The sequence below is a fragment of the Chiloscyllium plagiosum genome, unplaced genomic scaffold (genome assembly GCF_037043375.1).
Source record: "Chiloscyllium plagiosum isolate Xiang-an unplaced genomic scaffold, Cpla_swu_hap1 HiC_scaffold_9, whole genome shotgun sequence".
NCBI lineage: Eukaryota > Metazoa > Chordata > Chondrichthyes > Orectolobiformes > Hemiscylliidae > Chiloscyllium > Chiloscyllium plagiosum.
The window spans coordinates 50,030,569-50,057,056 of record NW_028270147.1 but is presented as its reverse complement, the minus strand read 5'-3'; the positions used below and the strand labels follow the sequence as shown (position 1 = coordinate 50,057,056).

The following is a 26,488-nucleotide window of genomic DNA, read 5'->3' as shown; positions in this document are numbered from 1 at the left end:
TTTTAAAATTATTTTGAGTCACACTGTTCAGACACACCCCCCCCAGGGCAGGTTGGACTTGATGCCAGACCCTATACCCGAGAGTAAGTGCACTACCAGCGCACCACAGGACCAGTGTGTTGTTTTTCTTTAGTTAATTATTAGCATACTCACCTGCTGTCCTTGGACTATGGATCATTTATGCAACAACTGCCCTGGAAGGTTGGAAAAATCTTGACTAACATTTAACAAGTGCTAACTTGCACCGCCTCTACCTCTTCCCCCCTCCACACACACACGCATTTCTTTAAGTCTCCATGTGCTGTGGTCTTCATTTTTGAGGTTTCCTTGCAATGTTTTGTAGTCTCCCACTTTTATTGTAGTCTCCGCTTTACCATGGACATGCAATTCTTTTACACCTCCATCCCCCATCAGGATGGTTTCAGGTCTCTCCACTTCCTCCTGGAACAAAGGCCTGAACCATCCCCAGCCTCCCCCTAGCTGATCTCAGAACAACTTCTCTTTTAACTCCTCTCACTTTCATCAAGTCAGAGGGGTGGCCATGGGTACCTGCATGGATCCCAGTTATGCCGGTCTCTTCATGGCGTATGTGGAACATTCCCTGTTCCAGTCCTATTCCAGTCTCCAACCACAACTCTTTCTCCGGCATGTTGATGATATCATCGGTGCTCCTTCCCTCTCTCATCTGAAATTAGAAAAGTTTATCAATTTTTGCTTCCAACTTCCACTCTGCTCTCATCGTTACTTTGTCCATCTCTGACTCCTCCCTTCCCTTCCCTTCCCATCTCTGTTTCCATTTCTGGGGATAGTCTGGCCACCAGTATCCACTATAAACCCATCAACTCCCACAGTTACCTTGACCATCCAAGCTCACACCCTGCTTCCTGTAAAGACTCTATTCCATTCTCCCAGTTCCTCTGTCTCTATTGCATCTGTTCTGATGATATCAACTTCGACAAAGGGGCATCTGAAAAGTCCACCTTCTAGCTCAACTGAGGATTCCCCATCATCATTCTTGACAGAGCTTTCAAGCAGGTCTGACCCATCTCCTGCACTTCAGCCCTCACCCACTCTCTTCCTTCCCACATCAATGGTAGGGTTCTCCTTGTCCTCACCTACTATCCCACCAACATCCACATCCAGAGGATTGTTAGCTGCCTTTTCCACCATCTCAAGCAAGATGGCACCCCCAGAAATATATTTCCCCTCCCCTCTCTTGTCAGCCTTCCACAAGGACCATTCCCTCCAGGATATCCTGGTCCATTCATCCGTTACTCTCAACACTGCCGCCTCTCCCCCCGTCCCCCTCCCCACCCACCCCCCCCTCCCATAGCTCCATGACACCTTCCCTTGCAAACGCAAAAGGTGTAACACCTGTCCATTTACTTCCTCCCTCCTCAGTATCCAAAGGCCCAAACACACCTTCCAAGTGAAGCAGCACTTTACCTGCATTTCTTGCAATCTAGTCTACTGTAATTGCTGCACACAATGTGGTCTCCTCTACATTGGGAAAACGAAGTATAGACTGGGTGACCGCCTGGCGGAACATCAAAGTTCTCTCTGTAAAAAAGACCTTGAGCTGCTAGTTTCCTATCACATCAAAACACCATCCTGAACTCTAGCCGATAGCTATGTCACAGGCTTGCTGCAGTGTTCTTTACCCCAACCCCCACACACCAGGCCTTGCTATCAAATGGTCAGCTTTTACACACTACCCATTGTTAGCCACCAATAGTCCCCACAAGCAGCAATTCATTCTCCTAGGCTGATCATTATCCACTCCCTTGTCTGTCCAACTGTTCTTCTTTCTCTCCTTGTGCTCTATCTGCATCTATCATGTACACATTACCCCTCCACGACCTATGTTCTTCATAAAAAAAAATTTTCCCAGCACCATCAGTTCGGATGAAGGGTCCTAAACGTTAACTCTGATTCCTCTGCAGAGATGCTGTAGGGATGAGCTGAGATGGTCCAGCAGTTTCTGTTTTTGTATTAATTTGGGAGATTTTACTGCACTCTCTCTATACCAAGAATTTCTTCAGATAAGGAGACCAAAACTGCACACAATATTCCAGGTGTGGCCAAAACAATGCCCTATATAATTTCAGCAAGACATCCTTGTTCCTGTACTCGAATCCTCTTGCTATGAAGGCCAACACAGAACTTGCCTGCTTTACTGCCTGTTGCACCTGCATGCTTACTTTCAGTGACTGGTGAACAAGGACACCAATGTCTCGCTGAAAATTCTCCCCACCTCTCAATTCATAGCTGTTCAAGTTATAATATGCCTTCCTATTTTTGGTAACAAAGTGGAGAACCTTACATTTATCCACATTATACTGTATTTGCCATTAATTTACCTACTCACTCAGCCTGACCAAATCCTCATCACAGTTCACCCTTCCATCCAAGCTTTGTGTCATTTGCAAATTTTGAGATATTACATTGAGTTCCCTCATCTAAGTCATTAATATATATTGTGAATAACTGTTGTCCTAGTGTCAATCCCTGTAGTACCTCACTAGTCACTGTCTGCCATTTCAGAAAAAAGACTATTCTTTGGCTCCTGTCTATTAATCACTTTTCTATTCATCTCAATACACTACCCCAATACCATGTATTTTTGCTGCGGCCTGCTAACTTTTATTCAGTTCAGATGTCTATCGAGATGCCTTTGAAATGTCATGATTGAATCTGCCTCCAATATATTCCCAGGAAGCACATTCTAGGTCCAAAGTAATCACTGCTGAAAGAAGATTTTTCTCAAATCATCTTTGGACCTTTTGCATATCACCTTAAATCCAGCATCTAGCATTAAGGGCAGCACGGCGGCTAGCACTGCTGCCTCACAGCACCAGGGTCCCAGGTTCAATTTCAGCCTCGGGTGACTGTGTGGAGTTTGCACATTCTCCCTGCGTCTGCGTGGGTTTCCTCTGGGTGCTCTGGTTTCCTCCCACAGTCCGAAGATGTGCAGGTCAGGTGAATTGGCCATGCTAAATTGCCCATAGTGTTAGGTGCATTGGTTAGAGTGAAATTGGTCTGGGTGGGTTACTCTTTGGAGGGTCGGTGTGGACTGGTTGGGCCGAAGGGCCTGTTTCCTCACTGTAGGGAATCTAATCTCTGATTCTTGATCCATCCACAAATGGCAACAGATTCTGTCTATTTTCCTCATGGTTTTGAAAAATCTCTTCCAAAGTTTCTGTTCTCTAAGATGAGCAACACCGGATTTTCCAATATTTCAACATAGCTGAAGTCCCAAATAAAAATTCATCATGACACTTCGTTTCCTGTCACTTAGCCAACCCTGTAACCATGCTGCTACTGTGCCCTATATTCCATGAGTTTCTGCCTTGTTGACAAACCTATTAACGTGACACATTATCAAATCTCTTCTGGAAGTCCGTTGTTATAGACAGGAGAGAAGAGCAACCCGAAACCCTCAAATACTCACCTTAATATTTATAGTCAGTGGGTATTTTAAAAAGGTATATTCTTCTAAGTCCTCTGTTGGGTGTTGTCACTTTACTTAACCAGCAGCAAACCTCTTGTGAGTTTAAATAAAGGAGGTTACTTATTCACATATTCACACCAGAAGTCTAATTGTTCTACTGCTCACAGACACATACGCCCAATAAAAACCCACTAAAGAAAATAATGCACTTTTACGAATGTTAAACAAAAGGTTGGTTCACCTTTCACAGCTGGTTCACCTTGAAAGGTCACAACGATGTGGGCCTGATAAAGAAAGGAGTCTTTTCAATTCAGTTCTGAAGAAGAGTCACTGAACTCAAAACATTAACTTTGCTTTTTCTCTGCAAATGCTGCTGGACCTGACAAGTTTTCCCAGCAATTTCTGTTTTTGTTTCGGATTTCCAGCATCTATGGTACTTTGGTTTTTTTTTCGTTTAGAGTCTTCTCCACACTTTAGTTGTAGTTTGACTGTATTCAAAGAGCTAGAGTCAGGACAACTGTATGATTCTTTCAAAGTGATGGCCTTTCCGCAGATAATGTCAGTTCCTAGTGGCTTCCTTATCAGAAGGTCAAATTCTGAGCCCGTTGATTTTTGAGAGAAAGGAATCTGGCTGGTAGGCTTCAAAAGTTTTATAGCTGCTGGTGTTTAAAGATGAAGATGACACTGTCTTTTGCTGTGGCTGGTGATGTTTTCCTACTTTTTTTGTGTACTACCCAGGTCTTTCTGAATTTCTGTTAAAAATACACTAGTTCTTGCAGACTATAGTCATATGACCAATACTGTCAGTAATATAACCAATACTGGCTCAGATGAAAGTCATTGCTGTACAATGGAGATAATGGATGTTTCTTCACACTTTCTCAGGATGAATTGGTTTCTGCCAGTTTGCATAGTTAGGGTTCCAACTCGGAGACGCGGAGTCTGTACTTGTGTTTGGGGTAAATATCTAAACAATAGCAAGTGTAAATTCTGCAGATAGTACTCATCTAGATGTGTCCATTCAAGGAGGAGAGCCCCTCACATGGTTATTCAGGCATGAACTTTGCGGAATGTTTTGAGGGACAAATTGTGAAAGTCACCTGACCTCAGCAACCTTCTTAAACAGCCTTAGCAGCATTCATTTTTAAATAAAATACATTTCTGAGAAACATTATGGACAAACTCAGACATGTTTGAAGGTACCTCATAAAAATACACAATCATGTAAGTTAGGAATGAAAGACATACATTTATATAGCACTTTTTATGACTACCAGGCATCTCAAAAGTGTTTCACAGCTGAAGAAACACTTCTCACGGTGCAGCCACTGTTGTTATATTAAAAGGCAGAAGCTAATTTTGAACACAGCAAAATTCCCACAAACAAAAATGTGGTGAGGACCAGATAATCACATTTTTGTGATGTTGAATGAGGGATAATTACTGCCCAGGAAACCAGGGATAACGCCTTACTTTTCTTGAAGGTAGCAAAGGAGAAAGCCTGTATAGGATAAAAGCAGAAGTGGGAGAGAGAATGTTCTGCAGCTATACCACGAAGGAATATTAAAAGGCATGAAAAGTGGAGAGACTTTATTTGTTTACACTCAGCCCAATAATGCTTGAAATCCATTGAATTAAATTATTGTCCAAATTTATTGCTAAGATTGACAGTTGGCTTCAGTATATGAGTGCGATTTGAGTGGGAGTAGGACCTGGCTGCAATGTCCCTATCATCACTTGGTCAGTAAAGAACCCGTGGCACAGATTTCCACTTGGTGCTAAGATATTTTATTTCCCTAACTGCAGCCTGTTCCTTCTTTGGAGCAGTGTTATTGTTGGTGATAAGATAGCTCAAGCTACACAGGCTGACAAAAATATTAGCCTCTGACTTCATAGCTATACCACTTGTAATTGTGGGATAGTGACTCCCATGTGTTGCTTTACTACTTTCTGTAATGGGGAGATGTTCTTATTAAGAATCATCAGCACTTAGTCTCTGCTTTATTAGAGTAAAATTTTATTCCTGTAGTTGAAAAATGTGTCCTTGATTGCCAAGTGATAATTTAGGAAGTGCTTTCTTTTATGTTGCTATTTTCAATGTATTTTTTCTTGTGCCTGTTGTTGTCATGTTTTCTTGTGCCTGTTCTTGTTTTCATGCCATGCATAATTGTTTGTTTTATGCTTAAGACAGATTTAAGTCCCAGGCCTCTGCTAATGACATGCTACAGTTAGCTAGTAATGGATTGCTCAAGGGCAATCTTAGGTGATGCCTGTAATATATGTCTCACTTGCTTTACCTCAAGATGTGTCTGTCCATTTCCTCCCTCGCATAGGAACATTAGCTGATGGATTTGGAGAATAATGGGCAAAATGTGCATCCAGTGTCATTATTATTATGCAGTTTTACCCTATCATCTATTGATTTAACTCTCTAACTGGAAAGTCCACTGAACCACTTTTCCTTTCAACTTACATATGTGCTGTGAAAGACTGTGTAAAATAATTCATCACGCAGGTTTGCTGCTCTGATCTGGTACAAATTGTGGAAGACAGCAACAGACGCATTCCAATTTAAATGCACTAAAAATATTTCATAGCGATTGTATGGCAGAAATGATCAATTATGCGAGCAGCTGCAAAAACTAGACTTCAAAAAGAAGAACTGTTTTACATGATGTACTGTGTCAAACGGATCAAGACTGCCTTAGGTTTGATCTCTGTTCCACACTGAGACACTTCATCTCAGTCAGAGTAGCTGTGGGAGTGTTACAATTGGCCTCAGTGTCAACAGGTCGGAAGGAGAAAATTAAAATCAACACAAGAACTCACTAAATCACTATCTAGTGATTCCTGTTTGAAAGTATTTTTGAGCAGACATCGAATAACGGAGTCAAGACAGAATTGGATCAGCCATTGCTAATTACGCAATTAAAAAACTTGTCAAGAAAAGCAATTGATCAAAGTATTCGAAGATTGGTGACATTTCTGAAACTATACTTAACACAAGTCACTTTTTTGAAAGAAATATAGTAAATTTAGGAGAGGGTGGAATTCGACAGCCTTCCTGTTTCTGTCTTTCCTTTCTGTCCTAATAAGGCTCATCTCATTGTAGTTTTGTCCTGATCAGCCAATCTGTCGTTTCTGAATAGAATTTTGAATTTCACCATCCCATCTTGTCTCTTGTTTTGTTGGCTTCAGGGTGTTTGGCATTGACCTCCTCCTTGTTCATATTTGATCTCCCGACAATTTTCCTGTGTATTTTCAATCAGACCAACCAACAACTCCTAACTTAAATATGACAGAGAAATGCATATTTTACATGAGAAGGTACTGCAGTGGATTATCACATTTTAACCTAAAAAGACACAAGTTAATTATTGGATACATTTGATCATTCCATTTGAAGCTTTTCAAGTTATATTGTGAATGAAATGGATAAGAATGATATCAAGACAAAATAAATAAAATTAATGCATAATTGTGTGGCTGCTACTAAAAGGAACAGCAGGAATTGACTATTGTGAGGAGGTATTCGTGGGCGGCACGGTGGCACAGTGGTTAGCACTGCTGCCTCACAGCGCCAGAGACCCGGGTTCAATTCCCCCCTCAGGCGACTGACTGTGTGGAGTTTGCACGTTCTCTCCGTGTCTGCGTGGGTTTCCTCCGGGTGCTCCGGTTTCCTCCCACAGTCCAAAGATGTGCAGGTCAGGTGAGTTGGCCACGCTAAATTGCCCGTAGTGTTAGGTAAGGGGTAAATGGAGGTGTGTGGGTGGGTTGCGCTTCGGTGGGGCGGTGTGGACTTGTTGGACCGAAGGGCCTGTTTCCACACTGTAAGTAATCTAATCTAATCTATTTGTTTACAACATGCCGTGTCATGTGTCTTAGAAATGTTACAAAGAATTTTCCAAGGAACGAATCATTTCAGAAATCTAGCAACAATGGCTGAACTCCAGTTTCAGCACACAATGATGACCCCAATAATGACGATAAGAAGTTAATCTGTTTTTGTGACTGTTGAGGAAAATGTGTGAACCATGTTTATCTGATAATAGGATGGTCCTCATAGAAGGCCTGACCCATTCCACAGATTGAGGTCAGAGCAGACTTCTGAAAACAAAAGGAGCTGGTGAGCAATTGCAGCCTTACTTTCACAGGTGAGCAACCACTTTAAATGGCCCCAACCCACCAAAGTGAACATTACACACTAGTAGTCTGAATGTTCCCATTTGGGTCAGCTAATTCATGGAGGAAATCCATCTTTGTAATCATGTTTCTGAAGCCCAGAAGTTCAATGTCCTCAGTCTGATTTTAACCACAGCAACTGAGTTACATTGAAAAAGAACATTTTGCCTACAAAGCTGTGGCAAATATTTATCAACTTGATGCTGCCTGTGACTCTGTAATTTACCGTGATCATGCTGATACTGCTGAAAATGGAAGAAGAAAAATAATTTATATAACATTGCTCATATCCTTAGGGCATCCTCGATATGCTGATCAGGAGACATAGATCAGAAGTCAGAAGACACCAGGTTATAGTCCAACAGGTTTATTTGAAATCACAAACTTTCAGAGTGTTGCCCCTTCATCAGGTGAAGAAAACATAGAAACATGGAAAATAGGAACCAGAGTAGGCCATTCAGCCCTTCAAGCCTGCTCTACCACTCGATATGTTCACGGCATATCATCCAACATGGTAACTTGTTCCTACTTCCTCCCCAAACCTTTACTCCCTGTAGCCTTCAGAACTACGTCTAACTCCTTCCTGAAACCATTTAATGTTTTAATCACTTTTTGGAATTCTCTCCCACAGAAAGTGATTAAAACATTAAATGGTTTTCTATCCTACAGAGACTCACCACAGTCTTGGAGAAGAAATGTCTTCTCACCTGAGTCCTAAAAGGCCTATATCCTTAGACTTTGGTCTATGGTTCTGGAGCCCTTGGTCATTGGGAACATACTTCTGATTCTTCTGAACTCCAATCAATATAGTTAGAACTGATACAGCTTCATACATCAGTCCTGACATCCAGGAATCAGTCTGGTAGACCCTTGTTGCAAATTCTCCATCGCTGGAACATCCTTCCTCTAGTACGGAAAACTGCACCTAATACTGTTGGCCCTGTACCAGTGCAGCAAGACATCCCTGCCCCTGTACTCAAATCTTCTCATTATGAAGGCCAACATACCATTTCTGTCCTTCGCCACACTTGCATGCATGCTTTCAGCAACTGGTGTACAAGGACAACAAGGATTCATTACACATCTCATTTCCCCATTCTATCATGATTGAGATAATAATGTACATACCAAAGTAGATAACCTCACATTTATCCATATTGTACTTCATCTGCTATGCATTTGCCCATTCACTTAACTTGTCCAAAACACAATCACCTCTGCATTCTCCTCGCAATTAAATCTCCCATCTAGCATTCTATTATCTGCAAACCCTGGCGATGTTACATTTAGTTCCCTTGTCTAAATCATTAATATATATTGTGAGTAGCTGGGGACAAGCTCTGATCCTTGTGCGATTCCACAGGCGACTGGCTGCTACTCAGAAAATGACATAGAGTCATAGAGATGTACAGCATGGAAACAGACCCTTCGGTCCAACATGTTCATGCTGACCAGATATCCCAACCCAATCTAGTCCCACCTGCCAGCACCCATATCCCTCCAAACCCTACCTATTCATATACCCATCCAAATGCCTCTTAAATGTTGCAATTGTACCAGCCTCCACCACATCCTCTGGCAGCTCATTCCATATGCGTACCCCCTCTGCGTGAAAAAGTTGCCCCTTAGATCTCTTTTATATCTTTCCCCTTTCACCCTAAACCTATGCCCTCCCAACTCCTGTACTCAATACTCTGACCAATAAAGGAAAGCATACCAAATGCCTTCTTCACTATCCTATCTACCTGCAACTCCACTTTCAAGGAGCTATGAACCTGCACTCCAAGGTCTCTTTGTTCAGCAACACTCCCTTGGAACTTACCATTAAGTGTATAAGTCCTGCTAAGATTTACTTTCCCAAAATGCAGCACCTCGCATTTATCTGAAATAAACTCCATATGCCACTTCTCAGCCCATTGGCCCATCTGGTCCAGATCCTGTTGTAATCTGAGGTAATCCTCTTCACTGTCCACTACACCTCCAATTTTGGTGTCATCTGCAAACTTACTAACTGTACCGCTTATGCTCGCATCCAAATCATTTATGTAAATGACAAAAAGTAGAGGGCCTAGCACCGATCCTTGTGGCACTCCACTGGTCACAGGCCTCCAGTCTGAAAAACAACCCTCCACCACCACCACCCTCTGTCTTCTACCTTTGAGCCAGTTCTGTATCCAAATGGCTAGTTCTCCCTGTATTCCATGAGATCTAATCTTGCTAATCAGTCTCCCATGGGGAACCTTGTCGAACGCCTGACTGAAGTCCACATAGATCACATCTACTGCTCTGCCCTCATCAATCTTCTTTGTTACTTCTTCAAAAAACTCAATCAAGTTTGTGAAACATGATTTTGCATGCACAAAGCCATGTTGACTATCCTGAATCAGTCCTTTCCTTTCCAAATACATATACATCCTGTCCTTCAGGATTCCCTCCAACAACTTGCCCAACACCGAGGTCAGGCTCACCGGTCTATAGTTCCCTCGCTTGTCTTTACCGCCCTTCTTAAACAGTGGCACCACGTTTGCCAACCTCCAGTCTTCCGGCACCTCACCTGTGACTATCGACGATACAAATATTTCAGCAAGAGGCCCAGCAATCACTTTTCTAGCTTCCCACAGAGTTCTCGGGGATACCTGATCAGGTCCTGAGGATTTATCCACCTTTAACCGTTTCAAAGCATCCAGCAGTTCCTCCTCTGTAATCTGGACATTTTTCAAGATGTCACCATCTATTTCCCTACCGTCTATATCTTCCATATCCTTTTATACAGTAAATACAGATGCAATATATTCATTTAGTATCTCCACCATTTTCTGTGGCTCCACACAAAGGCCACCTTGCTGATCTTTGAGGGGCCCTATTTTCTCCCTAGTTACCCTTTTGTCCTTAATATATTTGTAAAAACCCTTTGGATTCTCCTTAATTCTATTTGCCAAAGCTATCTCATGTCCCCATTTTGCCCTCCTGATTTCCCTCTTAAGTATACTCCTACTTTCTTTATACTCTTCTAAGTATTCACTCGATCTATCCTGTCTATACCTGACATATGCTTCCTTCTTTTTCTTAACCAAACCCTCAATTTCTTTAGTCATCCAGCATTCCCTATACCTACCAGCCTTCCCTTTCACCCTGACAGGAATATACTTTCTCTGGATTCTTGTTATCTCATTTCTGAAGGCTTCCCATTTTCCTGCCGTCCATTTACCTGCGAACATTTGCCTCCAATCAGCTTTCGAACGTTCTTGCCTAATACCGTCAAGATTGGCCTTTCTCCAATTTAGAACTTCAACTTTTAGATCTGGTCTCGCCTTTTCCATCACCATTTTAAAATGAATAGAATTATGGTCGCTGGCCCCAAAGTGCTCCCCCACTGACACCTCAGTCACCTGCTCTGCCTTATTTCCCAAGAGTAGGTCAAGTTTTGCACCTTTTCTAGTAGGTATATCCACATTCTGAATCAGAAAATTGTCTAGTACACACTTAAGAAATTCCTCTCCATCTAAACCTTCAACACTATGGCAGTCCCAGTCGATGTTTGGAAAGTTAAAATCCCCTACCATAACTACCCTCTTACTCTTACAGATAGCTGAGATCTCCTTACAAGTTTGTTTCTCAATTTCCCTCTGTTTATTGTGGGGTGTATAATACAATCCCAATAAGGTGATCATCCCTTTCTTATTTCTCAGTTCCACCCAAATAACTTCCCTGGATGTATTTCCAGGAACATCTTCCCTCAGCACAGCTGTAATGCTATACCTTATCAAAAATGCCATTCTCCCTCCTGTCTTGCCTCCCTTTCTATCCTTCCTGTAGCATTTGTATCCTGGAACATTCAGCCGCTAGTCCTGCCCATCCCTGAGCCATGTTTTCGTAATTGCTATGATATCCCAGTCTCATGTTGCTAACCATGCCCTGAGTTCATCTGCCTTCCCTGTTAGGATCCTCGCATTGAAATAAATGCAGTTCAATTTATTAGTCCTACCTTGTCCCTGCCTGCCCTGACTGTTTGATTCACTTCTGTTCTCAACTCTACCAGTCTCAGATTGATCTCTTTCCTCACTATCTCCCTGGGTCCCATCCCCCACCTTACTAGTTTAAATCCTCCCAAGCAGTTCTAGCAAATTTCCGTGCCAGTATATTAGTCCCCTTCCAGTTTAGATGCAATCCATCCTTCTTGTACAGGTCACTTCTACCCCAAAAAAGATTCCAATGATCCAAAAATGTGAATCCTTCTCCCATACACTAGCTCCTCAGCCATGCATTCATCTGCTCTATCCTCCTATTCCTGCCCTCACTAGCTTGTAGCACTGAGAGGACCTCCTTTTTAAATTTTTGCCTAACTCTCTGTAATCTCCCTTCAGAGTCTCAACCTTTTCCCTTCCAATGTCGTTGGTTCCAATGTGGACAATCACCTCCTGCTGGCCCCTCTCCCCCGTGAGAACATTCTTCACCTTCTCTGAGACATCCTTGATCCTGGCACCAGGGAAACAACACACCATTCTGCTTTTTCTCTGCTGGCCACAGAAACGTCTGTCTGTACCTCTGACTACAGAATCCCCTAACACAATTGATCTCTTGGAAGCTGACGTACCCCTCGTTGCATTCGAGCCAGTCTCAATACCAGAAACTTGGCTGTTCGTGCTACGTTCCCCTGAGAATCCATCACCCCCTATACTTTCCAAAACAGCATATCTGTTTGAAATGGGTATATCCACAAAAGACTCCTGCACTAGCTGCCTACCTCTCTTACCCTTCCTGGAGTTAACCCATCTATGTGACTGTATCTGAGATTTTCCCCCCTTCCTATAACTGCCATCCATCACATACTGTTGCTGTTGCAAATTCCTTATCGCTTCTATCTGTCTCTCCAACTGATCCACTCGATCTGATAAGATTCGCATCCAATAGCATTTATGGCAGATATAATCCGCAGTAACCCTTAAACTCTCTTTAAACTCCCACATCTGACAAGAAGTACGTATCACTGCAAAGGCCATTTTTGCTCCTTCACAATCTACAGACTCAGAAAATAACACCGTTTTATTCCTCTACAAACACTGCCCCAGGTTAAATTAATAGCTATGGCTTATATTTTAAGTTTAATCAAGAGACTTATCTCCAAAAACATATAATCAAGAAAGAATCCACTATACTCACTACTGCAGCCTTTCTCTTGGACAGACTTATAACTACAATTAACTTATCTGATTCTGTGCTGTGAACTTCGCCCAACAGTTCCTCCAAGATTAGTTGTGAATTTCATTGTTTGTTAATTTTCCCAGATGCACTCCGATGTCCAGCGATACACAAATTCAAATAGCAAAGGTGGTAACTGTGCAGGTTCTCTCTCTCTTGCACTGTTTATCCCTGCTGTTTGTTTCCTGTCTGCCAGCTAGTTCCCTCTGTGAGCACACAGTCCTCAATCCCATATACTTTATGTAAACGTGCTAATCTCTTATGCAGAACCTTATCAAAAGCCTTCTGAAATCCAAGCACATATTAGCTGAGGAGATGGTGCGGTGAGCAAGGATTCAGATTTTTGGATTGATGGGATCTCTTTTGGAGCAGAAAGGACCTGTTCAAAAGGGATGGGTTTAACCTGAACTAAAGGGGGACCAGTATCCTGCAGGGGGATTTGCTTGTGCTATGCAGAAGCCTTTCAGCTAGAAGGGGGAGGGAGAATATCCCAAGTAGTAGTGAGAATAGAAAAACAGATAAGGATGGTTCTAAATTTTAAAAGAGCAAGGTAATTAGAAAAGGCAGGCAAGAGTAAATCATAGAATGAGATAACTCTGAAGAATTAAACCAAATTTATTTCAATGCAAGGGGTCTTACAGGTTAAGGCAGATGAACTCAGGGCAAAGAAGGCACAAGCAACATGCATAATGACTACTGCCCAGTGGCTCTGACCTCCATAATCAAAAGTGCTTCGAGAGGCTGGTCATGGCCCACCTTCAGCTCTACTCTCCCAGCCTGCCCCGATCCTATACAATTTACCTACCAATGTAACAGGCAGAGAACGGATGCCATTTCCCTAGCCCTGCACTCATCCCTGGAACATATGTCAGAGTCCTGCTCATCGACTACAGCTCTGCCTTTAACATCATAATCCCTTCCCGATTGATCTCAAAACTCTGCCCTCTGCAACTGGATCCTTGACTTCCTGACCCACAGATTGCAATCAGTGAAGATAAGACAACTGTACCTCCTCCACAATAACCCTCAAGACCGGTGCCCCTCAAGGATGCATTCTCAGTCCCCCACTGTACTCCCTGTACACCCACAACTGTATAGCTAAAAACTGAATGAACGGCATCTACGAGTTTGCTAACAACACCACTGTAGTAGGACGGATATCAAACAACAATGAGGCAGAATACAGAAAGGAGCTAGAGAGCTTGGTGACGTGGTGCAATGAGAACAACCTCTCTCTCAGCATTAGCAAAATTAAAAAACTGATCATTGTATTCAGAAAAAAGGGAGAACACACTCCCATCTACTTCAATGAAGCTGAGGTTGAGGGGGTTGACAGCGTCAAGTTCGTAGGAGTGACAATAACTGACAACCTGTTCTGGCCTTCCCTCGTAGATGTGATGGTCAAGAAAGGACAACAACACCTCTTCTTCCTCAGGTGGCTCAGGAAATTTAGTAAGTTCATAAGGACCCTACCAACTTTTACAGATGCATGACTGAAAGCATACTGTCTGCAGGCATAATGGCCTGGAATATCAACTGCTCTGCCCAGGACTGTAAGAAACTACAGAAGGTTGTGTGCACAGCCCAGACCATCACGGAAGCTAACCTCCCATCCATGGACTCCACTTACGTGGCTTGCTGCTGCGGAAAGATTGCCAACTTCATCAAAGACCCATCACACCCCAGTAATGCTCTCCTACAACCTGTTCCATCAGGCAGAATATACAGAAGTTTGAACACACACACAGCAGGTTCAGGATCAGCTTTTTCCCTGTTGTCATGAGACTGATGAACAGATTCTCTAACTTCAAATAATGCTGATTTTGCTAATGTTGATTTTTGCCTAGCACACACCTTGTATGATATAACCTGTTTGCCTCTGTCCAATCTTTCTTTTTTCATTCTAGGATCTGTATGTCTTTGCTTATTATGATCTGCCTGTACTGCTCTTAAACAAAGCTTTTCATTGTCCTTAGGTACACAAGACAATAAATTAAATCACCATCATGAATCAGAACATGGTACTGGGACGTCATAGCTATTGCAGAAACATGGCTGAGAGAAGGATAGGACTGGCAGCTCAATGTTCCAGGATTTAGATGCTATAGGGAGGATAGAAAGGGAGGCAAGAGAGGAGGAGGAGTGGCGGTCTTGATTAAGCAAAATATTACAGTTGTACATAGAGGTGCTGGTTCTGAGGGATCATCCAGTGAAGCTATATGGATGGAACTCAGAAATAAGAAGGGGATAATCACCTTGGTGGAATTGTACTACAAGTCCCTTAATAGTCAGAGGGAAATTGAGGAGCAAATATGTTGAGAGATCTCAGATAAATGTAAGAATAATAGGTTTGTAATAGTAGTGGAATTTAACTTTTGAAACATAGACTGGGATTGCCATAGTGTTATGAGCTTGATGGTGAAGAATTTGTTTACTGTGCTCAAGAAAATTTTATTTATCAATATATAGATGTACCTACTAGAGAAGGAGCAAACTTGATCTTCTCTTGGGAAATAAGGCAGAGCAAGTGACTGAAGTGTACGTAGGGTGCACTTTGGCACCAGTGATCATCATTCTATTAGTTTTAAAGTAGAAACTTGAAATTAAACTTGAATAGAAGTTAAAGTTCTTAATTGAAGTAAGATGGATTTTGATGGCATGTGTCAGAAACTTTCAAAAGTTGATTAGTGTAGACTGTTCACAGGTAAAGGGACAAATGGCAAGTGGGAGGCTTTCAACAGTGAGATAACAAGAGAATTACATTCCTGTCAAGAGTGAAGGGTACGCCTGACAAGAGAAGGGAGCAATGGATGAATAAAGATATTAAATCTCTGGTCAAGAATGAAAAGGAGTCATATAATCTGTATAGACAACTGGGATCAAGTAAATCTCTTGAAGAGTATAAGAGATGTGGGGGCCTTCTAAAGTGGGAAATCATGAGCACAAAAAGGTTATATGAGATAGTCTTGACACATTTGTTTAAGAATATTCCAATAAGATTCTACAAGTACATTAAGAGCAAAAGAGCAACTAGAGAGAGAGAGAGAATAGGGCCCCTTAAAGGTCAACAAAACTATCAATGTGTGAAACCACAGGAGATGGGAGAGATATTGAACAAATATTTCACATCAGTTTTTTCTTTATGAGGTGAAAGAAATGGAGGCTAGAGAACCCAGGGAAATAAATATTGATGTTTGAAAAGAGTCAAGAGTGTGGTGCTGGAAAAGCACAGCTGGAAAGGCAACATCCATAGAGTAGGAGAATCGAGGTTTCGGGCATAAGCCCTTCATCAGGAATGAGGCTTGTGGGCCGGGGGGGCTGAGAAATAATTGGGAGGGGGTGGGGCTGTGGGAAGGTTGCTGGAAATGTGATAGGTAGATGAAGGTGGGGGTGAAAGTGATAGGTCAGAGAGGAGAGTGGAGTGGATAGGTGAGAAGGAAGATGGACAGGTCAAGAGGGCGGTGCCGAATTGGAGGCTTGTGACTGGGATAAGGTGGAAAGAGGGGAAATGAGGAAACTGGTGAAATCCACATTGATTCCATGTGGTTTCAGAGTTCCAAGGTGCAAGATGAGGCGTCCTTTCTCCAGGCGTCGGATGGTTAGGGTTTGGCAATGGAGAAGGCTCAGGACCTGCATGTCCTTGGGGGAGTGGGAAGGGGATTTGAAGCATTCAGCCACAGGGCGGTGGGGTTGGTTGGTGTTGATGTCCCAGAAATGTTTATCTCTCAGCGCCCCCAGCCCACAAACCTCATTCCTGATGAAGGGCTTATGACCAAAACGTCGATTTTTCTGCTCTTCGAATACCGCCTAACCTGCTGTGCTTTTCCAGCACCGCACTCTCGACTCTGATCTCCAGCATCTGCTGTCCTCACTTCCTCAGTTTTGAAAAGAGTCCACATTACAGAAGAGGAGATGCTGGAGATCTTAAAAAACATAAAAGTGGATACATTTCTGGATCAAGTGAATCCCAGGACATCACAGGAAGCTAGGGAAGAAATTGCTGGGAACCTAGCAGAGATATTTGTATCATCTACAGCCAAGGGTGAGGTGCTGGAGGACTGGAGGCAGGCTAATGTTGTGCCTATATTTAAGAAGGCTGTAAGGAGAAGCCTGGGAACTGCAGACCTGTGAGTCTGACATCAGTGGTGGGTAAGTTGTTGGAGGGGATTCTAAGGAGACAGGATCTACGTGCATTTGGAGAGGCAAGGACTGATTAGAGAGTGTCAGCATGATATTGTGCATGGGAAATCATGTCTAACAAACTTGATTGAGTTTTTTAAGGATGTAAACAAAAAGGTTGTTGAGGACAGAGCAGTAGACTTTGACAAGGTTCTGCGAAGTATGCTAATGAATAAAGTTAGATTGCATGAGATTCAGGGTTAGCGTGCCAATTAGAGACAGAATTGGCTTGATGGAGACAAAGAGGGTTGTTTTTCGGACATGAGGCCTGTGACCAGCAGTGTTCCACCAAATTGGTGCTGGGTCCACTTTTGTTTGCCATTTATGTAAATGATTTGAATGAGTATTTAGGATGAATGGTTAATAAGTTTGTGGATGACACCAAAATTGGTGATATAGTCAACAGTGAAGAAGGTTGCTAAGATTACAATGGGATCTTGATCAGCTGGACTACTGGGCAGAGGAGTGGCAGTTTAATTTGGGTAAATGTAAGGTATTGCATTTTGGTAAAACAAACGAGGGCAGGACTTATAAGATTAATAGTAGGGGCCGGAGTATTGTCGTGGAACAGAGAGACCTAAGGATTCGGCCCATAGTTCTTTGAAAATTGCATCACAGATAGAGGATATATCCGTTTAGGAGGAGAAAGTGAGGTCTGCAGATGCTGGAGATCAAAGTTGAAACTTTATTGCTGGAACAGCACAGCAGGTCAGGCAGCATCCAGGGAACAGAAGATTCGACGCTTCGGGCACAGGCCCTTCTTCAGGAAAGGCTATTCTGCTAAACGATATATCCGTTTAGCAGAATAGCCACAGGGGAGTTCTGCACTGCCTGCCTAGTCTTCTTAGTCTACCTGGGGGACTGACATGGCAGACTACGCATAGAAAAAGTCCCACTTCTACATAATGCATAGACAAATAAATCCTTTATTTTGCTGATATTACTTGAGTGAACACTGTTAGCTCGGACATTCATCTGCGCTTTATCAAACAGTGCTTTAAAAGGCTCCTACAACCGCCTGAGCAAATATGAGTATTTCAACCTTAGAACTGCACCTCTAATTATGTACCACTTCTTTCTCAGTATATCTAATTCTTGTTGAAGAGCTGATGCTTGAAACGACAACTGTCCTGCTTCTCAGATGCTGCCTGACTGGCTGTGCTTTTCCAGCACCACACTTTCAACTCTGATCTCCAGCATCTGCAGTCCTCACTTTCCCCTGTCAAATTGGTTGCCTAGATTTTGCAGTCAAATGCTTAGGTGGTACTTGAATGTACAGCCTTATCACTGATAGGAAGAAATACTACCAACTGCATTTAACTGGCCCTCACCACATCAGTGTTTTGGACCTATAATATAATTACCATGCTTAGTCACCATGTGAACAATGTATTTTCTGTTTACCTACTTAACCTTTTAGAAATAAAAATAATTGCATTATTAATCCGACAACAAAATTATTGCGGGTTGTATGCAAAAGTAATTTAAAGAAATCAGAAGAGGAAGACAGTATTTTGTATCCTCAGACTTCAGAATAAACAGTTATTCTGTAAATGTACAGTTAGATTAGTTCTGATGTCAGCTGCAATCCAACTCCATACAGTATAACCCAGAATTTTTCAACCATGAGATCAGAAGATGTTTCCCAGAAATATTCAGGTTACATGATATGTAATGGATTGTCATGTTTCTAAGCAATGATAAACAAAAATAATGTTATTTGAAGCTGAAGCAGTGGTACGTGGAGAGAGGAGGAACAATTCACAAAACTTTACTCTTCAAAACCGAAAATCATTGGAGCAATGTTGGCTTGTGCCAAAGAGGCGAAAGTGAGGACTGCAGGTGCTGGAGATTAGAGTCGAGGGTGTGGTGCTGGAAAAGCACAGCAGGTCAGTCAGCATCTGAGAAACAGGAGAGTCAACGCTTCGGGCAAAAGCCCTTCACCACTCAAACAGCCAGCCAGCTGTGCAGCAATTGACTTGCCTGTTAGTATTTGTTACTGTATGATTGGGTCAGGAAGGAACTGGAAGATGAGCACTCAGGATGTGTGAATCGTTGTCATACGCATCAGTTGAGAGGTTCCACCACACACCGACTGCTGGAGCAGTGCCAAATGGTTGCTAACAAGTGGAGGAATGTCATTTTAAGAGTAAATCTTAGTCTCTAATATTGATCTAAGTCCATATTCAAGAGCAGATCTTTCCCTTTCTGGTAAGCAATCCATCCTATTTGGTTATATGGATGGAAATTAATGCCCCCAAAGGAGATTTTGGAGGTGGGAGTCATTGAATTGGGCAGGAAAGTGCCAAGCGAATGCAATTTTAATGATAATGATAATGGTCAAATAAATGATCACTGATCACAGATTGAGTAACTACACAGCTTAGCTTGTTTAAAACAGTAATACCCATTAAATTACGAAGCATATATTACAGAGGAAACCTGTTGATTTCTGTGTGCAGACTGCAATCTCAAAACAGAATAACAAGACGTGTCACAACATTACATGGACAGAACACATGGAGTCTTTAAATGTGAATTTTCTTAAAGACAGGGTACATATACAAAAATGGATACTCTGCTCTTTTCCAGCTCTGTCGGGATAAAGTCACAGAGGATAATGTTCATGGACAACTATTCCGCTATCTAGAATTTTGGCCTCTTGAGCTACAAATATGCCTGGGGTTTCCGGCATGAACATTAAGGGGAAACAGGTACCACGTCAGGGCTGGCTTCCTTTACCCCAACTGTGGCCACTGGGACAATGCCCAGACATAGTGGGAAGGAAAGGAAGCAGAAGCCCTTCTGAGGCCACATTGGTGGCATGGGTGACACTCATTTGTAAATACATTCTCACATTTCTAAATATATGTTCACTTTTTATCATCCACTTTGTGAGTAAATGTCACTTTAGCTATAAGTGCAAGAATGAAAAGAGTGAGGCTAGCCATTATATTGTGTTTTGACCCTGTCTGAGTGAAATTTATCCTTTCCATAGCACCTATAGTAGCATCAAACTTGGTCAAATAAGGGTGTATTGGATATTGTGAAGTCTCCCATCCATTTGTAACATTGACTTATATTAAACAGCATGGACTATATATAACATTCAAATGTGCTTGTAGTTGGGGCTATACAGGGGATACTGGCCTCAGCAACATCAACACATTTGAAGTCAGTGAAAGATGACTTCCCACAATCAGCTGTCCCATTGAGTAAGATCCATCCTGAAGACCTACCTGTGTTGCTTTGGCTGACACTGTTGTGCTGAAGGTGCCGTTTTGATTGAAGAACAAGGGAGCATAGAATCAGAATAGGCCATTCAGCCTGTCAAGGCTGACCCTCCATTTCATATGATCACGGCTGATTAAACATTTCAGTGCCTTTTACCTGCAACATTCCGTAAACCTTCACACCATTGGTAATCAGAAATCCATTAACCACAACTTTACATACGTTCAAAGATTGAACTTCCACAGTGCTCTGGGTAAGAGAATTCCAAGATTTACACTTTTCTGAGAAAAAAAAACCTTTTTCCTCCATACAGCATCTCCTATATATATATATAGCATCACCTGTTTTTTTTTAAGTTTTGACGTCGGTGGTGGGCAAGTTGTTGGAGGAAATCCTGAAGGACAGGATTTACATGTATTTATAAAGCAGTGACTGATTAGGGATAGTCAGCATGGCTTTATGCGTGGGAAATCATGTCTCACAAACTTGGTTGAGTTTTTTGAAAAAGTAACAAAAAGAATTGATGAGGGCAGAGCAATGTACGCAATCTATATGGTTCCCCATGGGAGACTGGTTAGCAAGATCAGATCTCATTGGAATACAGGGAGAACTACCCATTTGGATGCAGAACTGGCTCAAAGGTAGAAGTCAGAGGGTGGCGGTGGAGAGTTACTTTTCAGACTGGAGGCCTGTGGCCAGTGGTGTGCCACAAGGATCGATGCTGGATCCACTACTTATCGTCATTTATATAAATGATTTGGATATGAACGTAGGAGATATATTTAGTAAGTTTACAGATGACACCAATGTTGGAGGTGTAGTGGAAGTAGGTTACCTTAGATTACAATGAAATCTTGATCAGATGGGTCAATGGGTTGAGGAGTGGCAGATGGAGTTTAATTTAGATAAATGCGAAGTGCTGCATTTTGGAAAACCCCAAATCAGAGCAGGACTTATACACTTAATGGTAAGGCCCTAGGTAATGTTGCTGAACAAAGAGACCTTGGAGTGCAGGTTTATAGCTCCTTGAAAGTAGAGTTGCAGGTAGATAGGGTAGTGAAGAAGGCATTTGGTATGCTTTCATTTATTGGTCAGACTATTGAGTACAGGAGTTGGGAGGTTATGTTGTTGCTGTACAAGACATTGGTTAGGCCACTATTGGAATATTGCGTGCAATTCTGGTCTCCTTCCTATCAGAAGTATGTTGTAAAACTTGAAAGAGTTCAGAATAGGTTTGCCAGAGTTGGAGGGTTTGAGTTATAAGGAGAGTCTGAACAGGCTGGGGCTGTTTTCCCTGGAGCGTTGGAGGCTGAGGGGTGACCTTATAGAGGTTTAAAAATCATGAGGGGAGGGGCATTTGTAGGATAAATAGACAAGGTCTTTTCCCTGGGGTGGGGGAGTCTAGAACTAGAGCGCATAGGTTTAGGTTGAGAGGGGAAAGATATAAAAGGGACCTAAGGGGCAACCTTTTCACGTAGAGGGTGATGCATGTATGGAATGAGCTGCCAAAGGAAGCAATGGAGGCTGGTACAATTACAACATATAAAAGGCATCTGGATGGGTATATGAATAGGAAGAGTTTAGAGGGACATGGGCCAAGTGCTGACAAATTAGACTAGATTAGGTTAGGATAGCTGGTTGGCATGGATGAGTTGGACTGAAAGGTCTGTTTCTGTGCTGTACATCACTATGACTATATGCCTCCTGAGTCCATCTCTCCAACCAAGGGAAACATTTTATCTATGTCTATTCTGTTTATCCCTTCAAGCATCTTGTAGGTTTCAATGAGCTCACTTGTCATTCTTTTAAACTCCAGAGATACAGGCCCTGCTTCCCAATTTCTCTTTGTAAGGTAGTCCTGCTATCCTAGAAACATGACTTATAAATCTTTATCCTCCCTTTATGGCAACAACATCCTTCCAGAGGTACTGAAGAAGGTCCAAATTTTATTCCTTGACACAAAGCTGCAACTCTCATGGATTCCTATCCTCCATCCCATAACCGCAGTATGTCCTCCAGTTTCTTGGAGTAGAGATTCCGAGGAGAGAGCAGTGTTCTGTGTCTGGACAGTACTAGCCTGAAACGCCAGACATGACCTGCATGGCAACCTGATGTGGACGGGCCATTTTATCGTAACAATTTAAATTCCTTTCCACTTGGCAAATATTTCTCTCTGTAACTGGGCAAACAATGTTCAAGAAAACAAGATGGTGAAATTGGTTGGTGAGACAGCATGAAATTGGTGTGTAATGTGTCAACAGCTGATTTTTCATCTGCCAGCTTTTACTCCATTATCTTGGAAGAAAATTTTAATTTCAAACCAACTATAAGGAACAGGGAGCCTAGAAAACAAATCTCCACAAACCATTATCCTGTAACAATGCTGCTTTTCTTGGGATTGAGCTTGAAGGTAGATGACCTCATTATTGCTGCCAAACATGCAATTTGATTTTTTTAATTTGCGCATGGGGTGCAGATGTCACAGGCTAGGCCAGCAATTTATTGGCCATTCCTAATTGCCCAGAGGGCATTTAAGAATCAACCATGTTCCTGTGGATCTGGGGGTCATGTGAGTCATTGCCAGACAAAGTAAGGATAGCAGATTTCAACTTTTAAAGATTGTTAGTACACCAGAGGACTTGAGGAAAATGAAAGAAAGTGAGGACTGCAGATGATGGAGAGTCAGAGTTGAAAAGTGTGTTTCTGGAAAAGAACAGCAGGTCAGGCAGCATCCGAGGAGCAGGAAAGTCGACTTTTCCGGCATAAGCCCTTCATCAGGTGAGGGGCGAAGGTGTGGGCACAGGTTTGACACCCCTTGCAACGGCAAGGGAAGGTGACAGGTGTGAAGGTTGAGTTGGTGGGGGCATAGACTTAACAAGGGAGTCACAGAGGGAATGGTCTCTGCAGAACACAGATCGGGGTGGGGAGGGAAATGTGTTTTTGAATTTGGGGTTTGATCTTGAAGATGTTTGAATCAGTGCAGTGATGTGCACTATCCATGTAGAGGCATCCCACTGGTCTCCTTGTTGGGAACCTTTATGTTCTGACCTCCATTTTTGTTCAGCGTTTAGTGCCCCTGCCGCTCTCTTGTCTGCATAGCATTCCATGGGAAATGAGCGCTTGCATCTTTGTTGCCTCATGAGGGCATTATGGCTAGAAGCACTATATTAGGGATCAGCTTCATATTCACTGGAGGTTGATGCCGGTTCTGAACTGGTCTTCCTCATCCATTTGTGTCACAGCCTTTAGTGCAGTGACAGAGATGACCGCAGCTTCTGTGCCTGAATCCAATATCAAAAGCAAAACAGCCTCGCAGTAATCTGATCATTCAGCAGTAGTAGCACACACAATTACCATTTAAATAGCATCCTTCAAACATTGAAACATAAAGACCCCAACAAGGAGGCCAGCAGGATACCTATAAATGGTCAATGCACATTACTGCCCTGATTCAGACATCTCCCTCAAGACCTTAGGCATTCTAACAACCTTTTAGGAAAGGAAATCTGCCATCCTCACCTGTCTGGCCCGCGCCTCAAGTGACTCCTGATCCACAGGAATGTGTTTGGTGTTAAAATGTCCTCTGAGCAGTAAGACATGGGCAATAAATTGCTGGCCTAGCCAGGAGCACCTGCATCTTGTGCACCAAATGAAAACCATCATATTGCAGTAGATTGTATGTGTGCCAGCAATGAGAAGGTATCTCCCTCCTACTCAATCCCAACAAAGACAACATAGTTACTGGATAATGGTCTTTGGAGATTTGTTTCAAGTCTCCCCTTTGCTTGTAGCTGCTTCAAAATAATTTTTTTGTCTCCAAGATAATGGAAAGTAAAAATTGGCAGATGAAAAATCAACTGTTGATAACCGCACACCCATTTCACACTATTCCGTCAATCAATTTCATTGCCTTGTTTTCTCCAAATTGTTTGTCCAATTGCAGTGAGAAACATTTGGCAAGTGGAAAAGATTTAATTGTTACCGTATAAAGAATTATTCAATGGTAAACTAAAGTTCTTAAATGTGGTGAGTAGAATATAGATACCAGTACGTGTGCATGAAAACAAAACAAGGGAGTCCAAAGGGTGTAGATGTTTTAAGAAGCAAAGGGAATATTATTTTGTTTAATTTATAGGAAATTGATATAAATAACAAAAGTGCTAAATACTCAACGTAAATTATGATTGCTTAGTCAAATGTCAGCATAAACCTGATTCTTGTCCTTCAATGCCACATTTTTCGTCCAATATTTTGTTGAAAGAGTATTTGCAGAAATTACTTACAGTATAAAAATAGAAAATCTACACGTGACTATTAACCATTGATGACACAATAACTTCTGCCTGGAGGTATTAATGAAACAGGATGTGTGACTGGATGCCTTTGGTCCTTCTGTGATAAATAATGTTCAAGAAGCTGATAATAATCTTAGTCTAGTTAGAGTCTGTCTGGCATGTCATCAGAAAATGACACTTCAGTTAATAGGTGTTTTGTTTGAAGGTCAATTTGAAAAGCCCCCCATTTTCTCGGCCTCTGAACTTCACTGTTGGGACTAATGAAAAGACATATCATAGGTGCTGTTGGAGGCACAGCGGTTATCTCATTAAATCATTGGCTGCGCCAGCAGCAGCTCCTGTTGTCATTAGCACACTATCAATATAAAAGTGCCTCGAGGTAAAGTGCAACATGCTGAGTAGCTCTCCATTAGCATCTCTGGTCAGAAAATGCCTTTGAAACTTTGATTCCTGTGAAAGCAAATGTCTCTGCTGACAGAGGTGAGAGCTAATCATACAATTATCACTTCAGTTTGGACTCAATGCCAAGTGTCAATTAGCTGCTCACCAGCTTTGCCTGGTTATAATTTTAAAAATCTCCTTTAGAGTTTAATTTCAATGAATGTGCCCTTACCACCCCCAACACGTAACCTGTAAATGGATCCGTTCTGAAACAACAACATCATTGACACCATCACAACGTCTTCACAACAAGCTCACTGTGAAGCTGTGTTCCAGTGAATTGCTGCACAATCTGAAACATTATCATGGGAGTAACTGTATAATCACTAATGCAGCTCAGCTGTCTCTTGATCTAGTCCGGTGACTTCTTCAGTGAAGTATTACAAGCGAAAACAGTTGATAAAGGTTCAAAACTTCCAAAAATAATTGCAAACAGAGTACTCGGCCAAGGTGGAGTGAACTGCAGCTAGTAACATCATCTGAACCATTCATTCATTGATTTACCATTGACTATTCACTTTCAGTCTACTCATCAATGTCAAACTGACGAATTGTAAGCAATTCTCAAAGATTACCACAACATGAAGAAAAGTGTGATTGACACAACATTTTAATAGTATAATTCAGTTTATGTTTTCTCTTATTTTTCCACTCCCTTCAGGTGCTGACATGATATAGCACTGCAGAGGTTTACAATAGAGAAATCCAGGACTAATCCCATTATTCCCCCCATACCTTCCTTCGCTTTAAATATTCATCCAATATTTCCTTAAAAATGCAATGACCTCTGTCGAAAGTACTCCCTGTGGCAAAGCATTCCATATGCTCAAAAACACACTGCATTCCCCTATCAAAGAAAATAAACTCCCCCGTTCACTTTAAACCCTGTATATCTAAAAAAACTCCATAAAACCTCCCAACTTGGCTTTCCTTGCTGAAATGGAAATAAATCCAAAATCCCAAGTCATTCTTCATAATTAAAGTTTCCTGCACCGCATATTCTTCATGACTTTAATGTTCTTTATATAATACGGTGCATCTAATATTCCAACTGGCTTGATTAATGTTTTGTACAAATTGATCTTTAATTTCTCCTGCTCTTATTATAACAGTCATAATGCTGTTTTATGGCCCTACTCACATGAGTTGCACGTTTAGAGAATGATGTATATGAATCCAGATGTCTTTCAGTTCATCCACATCATTTAGCATGTTTACTTAAAGCAGGATATTACTATTCCCCATCCCAATATGTATTACCTCACATTTAGAATCAAAGAATCCCTACAGTGTGAAAGCAGATCATTTTACCCATCAAGTACACATCGACTCTCCAAAGAGTGTCTCACCCAGACTGACTCCATCCCTGTAACCCTGTATTTCCCATGGCTAATCCACATAGCCTGCACATCCCTGGACTCTATTTAGCATGGCCAATTCACCTAACCTGCACATCTTTGGCCTGTGGGAAGAAACTGGAGCACCCAGAGGAGGTGCAAACTCCACA

At 42.0% G+C, this 26,488-nt stretch overlaps 1 long non-coding RNA gene across 3 annotated transcripts in view; it reads left to right on the top strand.

The window, feature by feature from the left end:
- Window positions 1-26,488, top strand: part of LOC122554358 (uncharacterized) — a 78,268-nt gene that overhangs the window by 6,598 nt on the left and 45,182 nt on the right. The gene's annotated exons all lie outside the window — the stretch shown is intronic.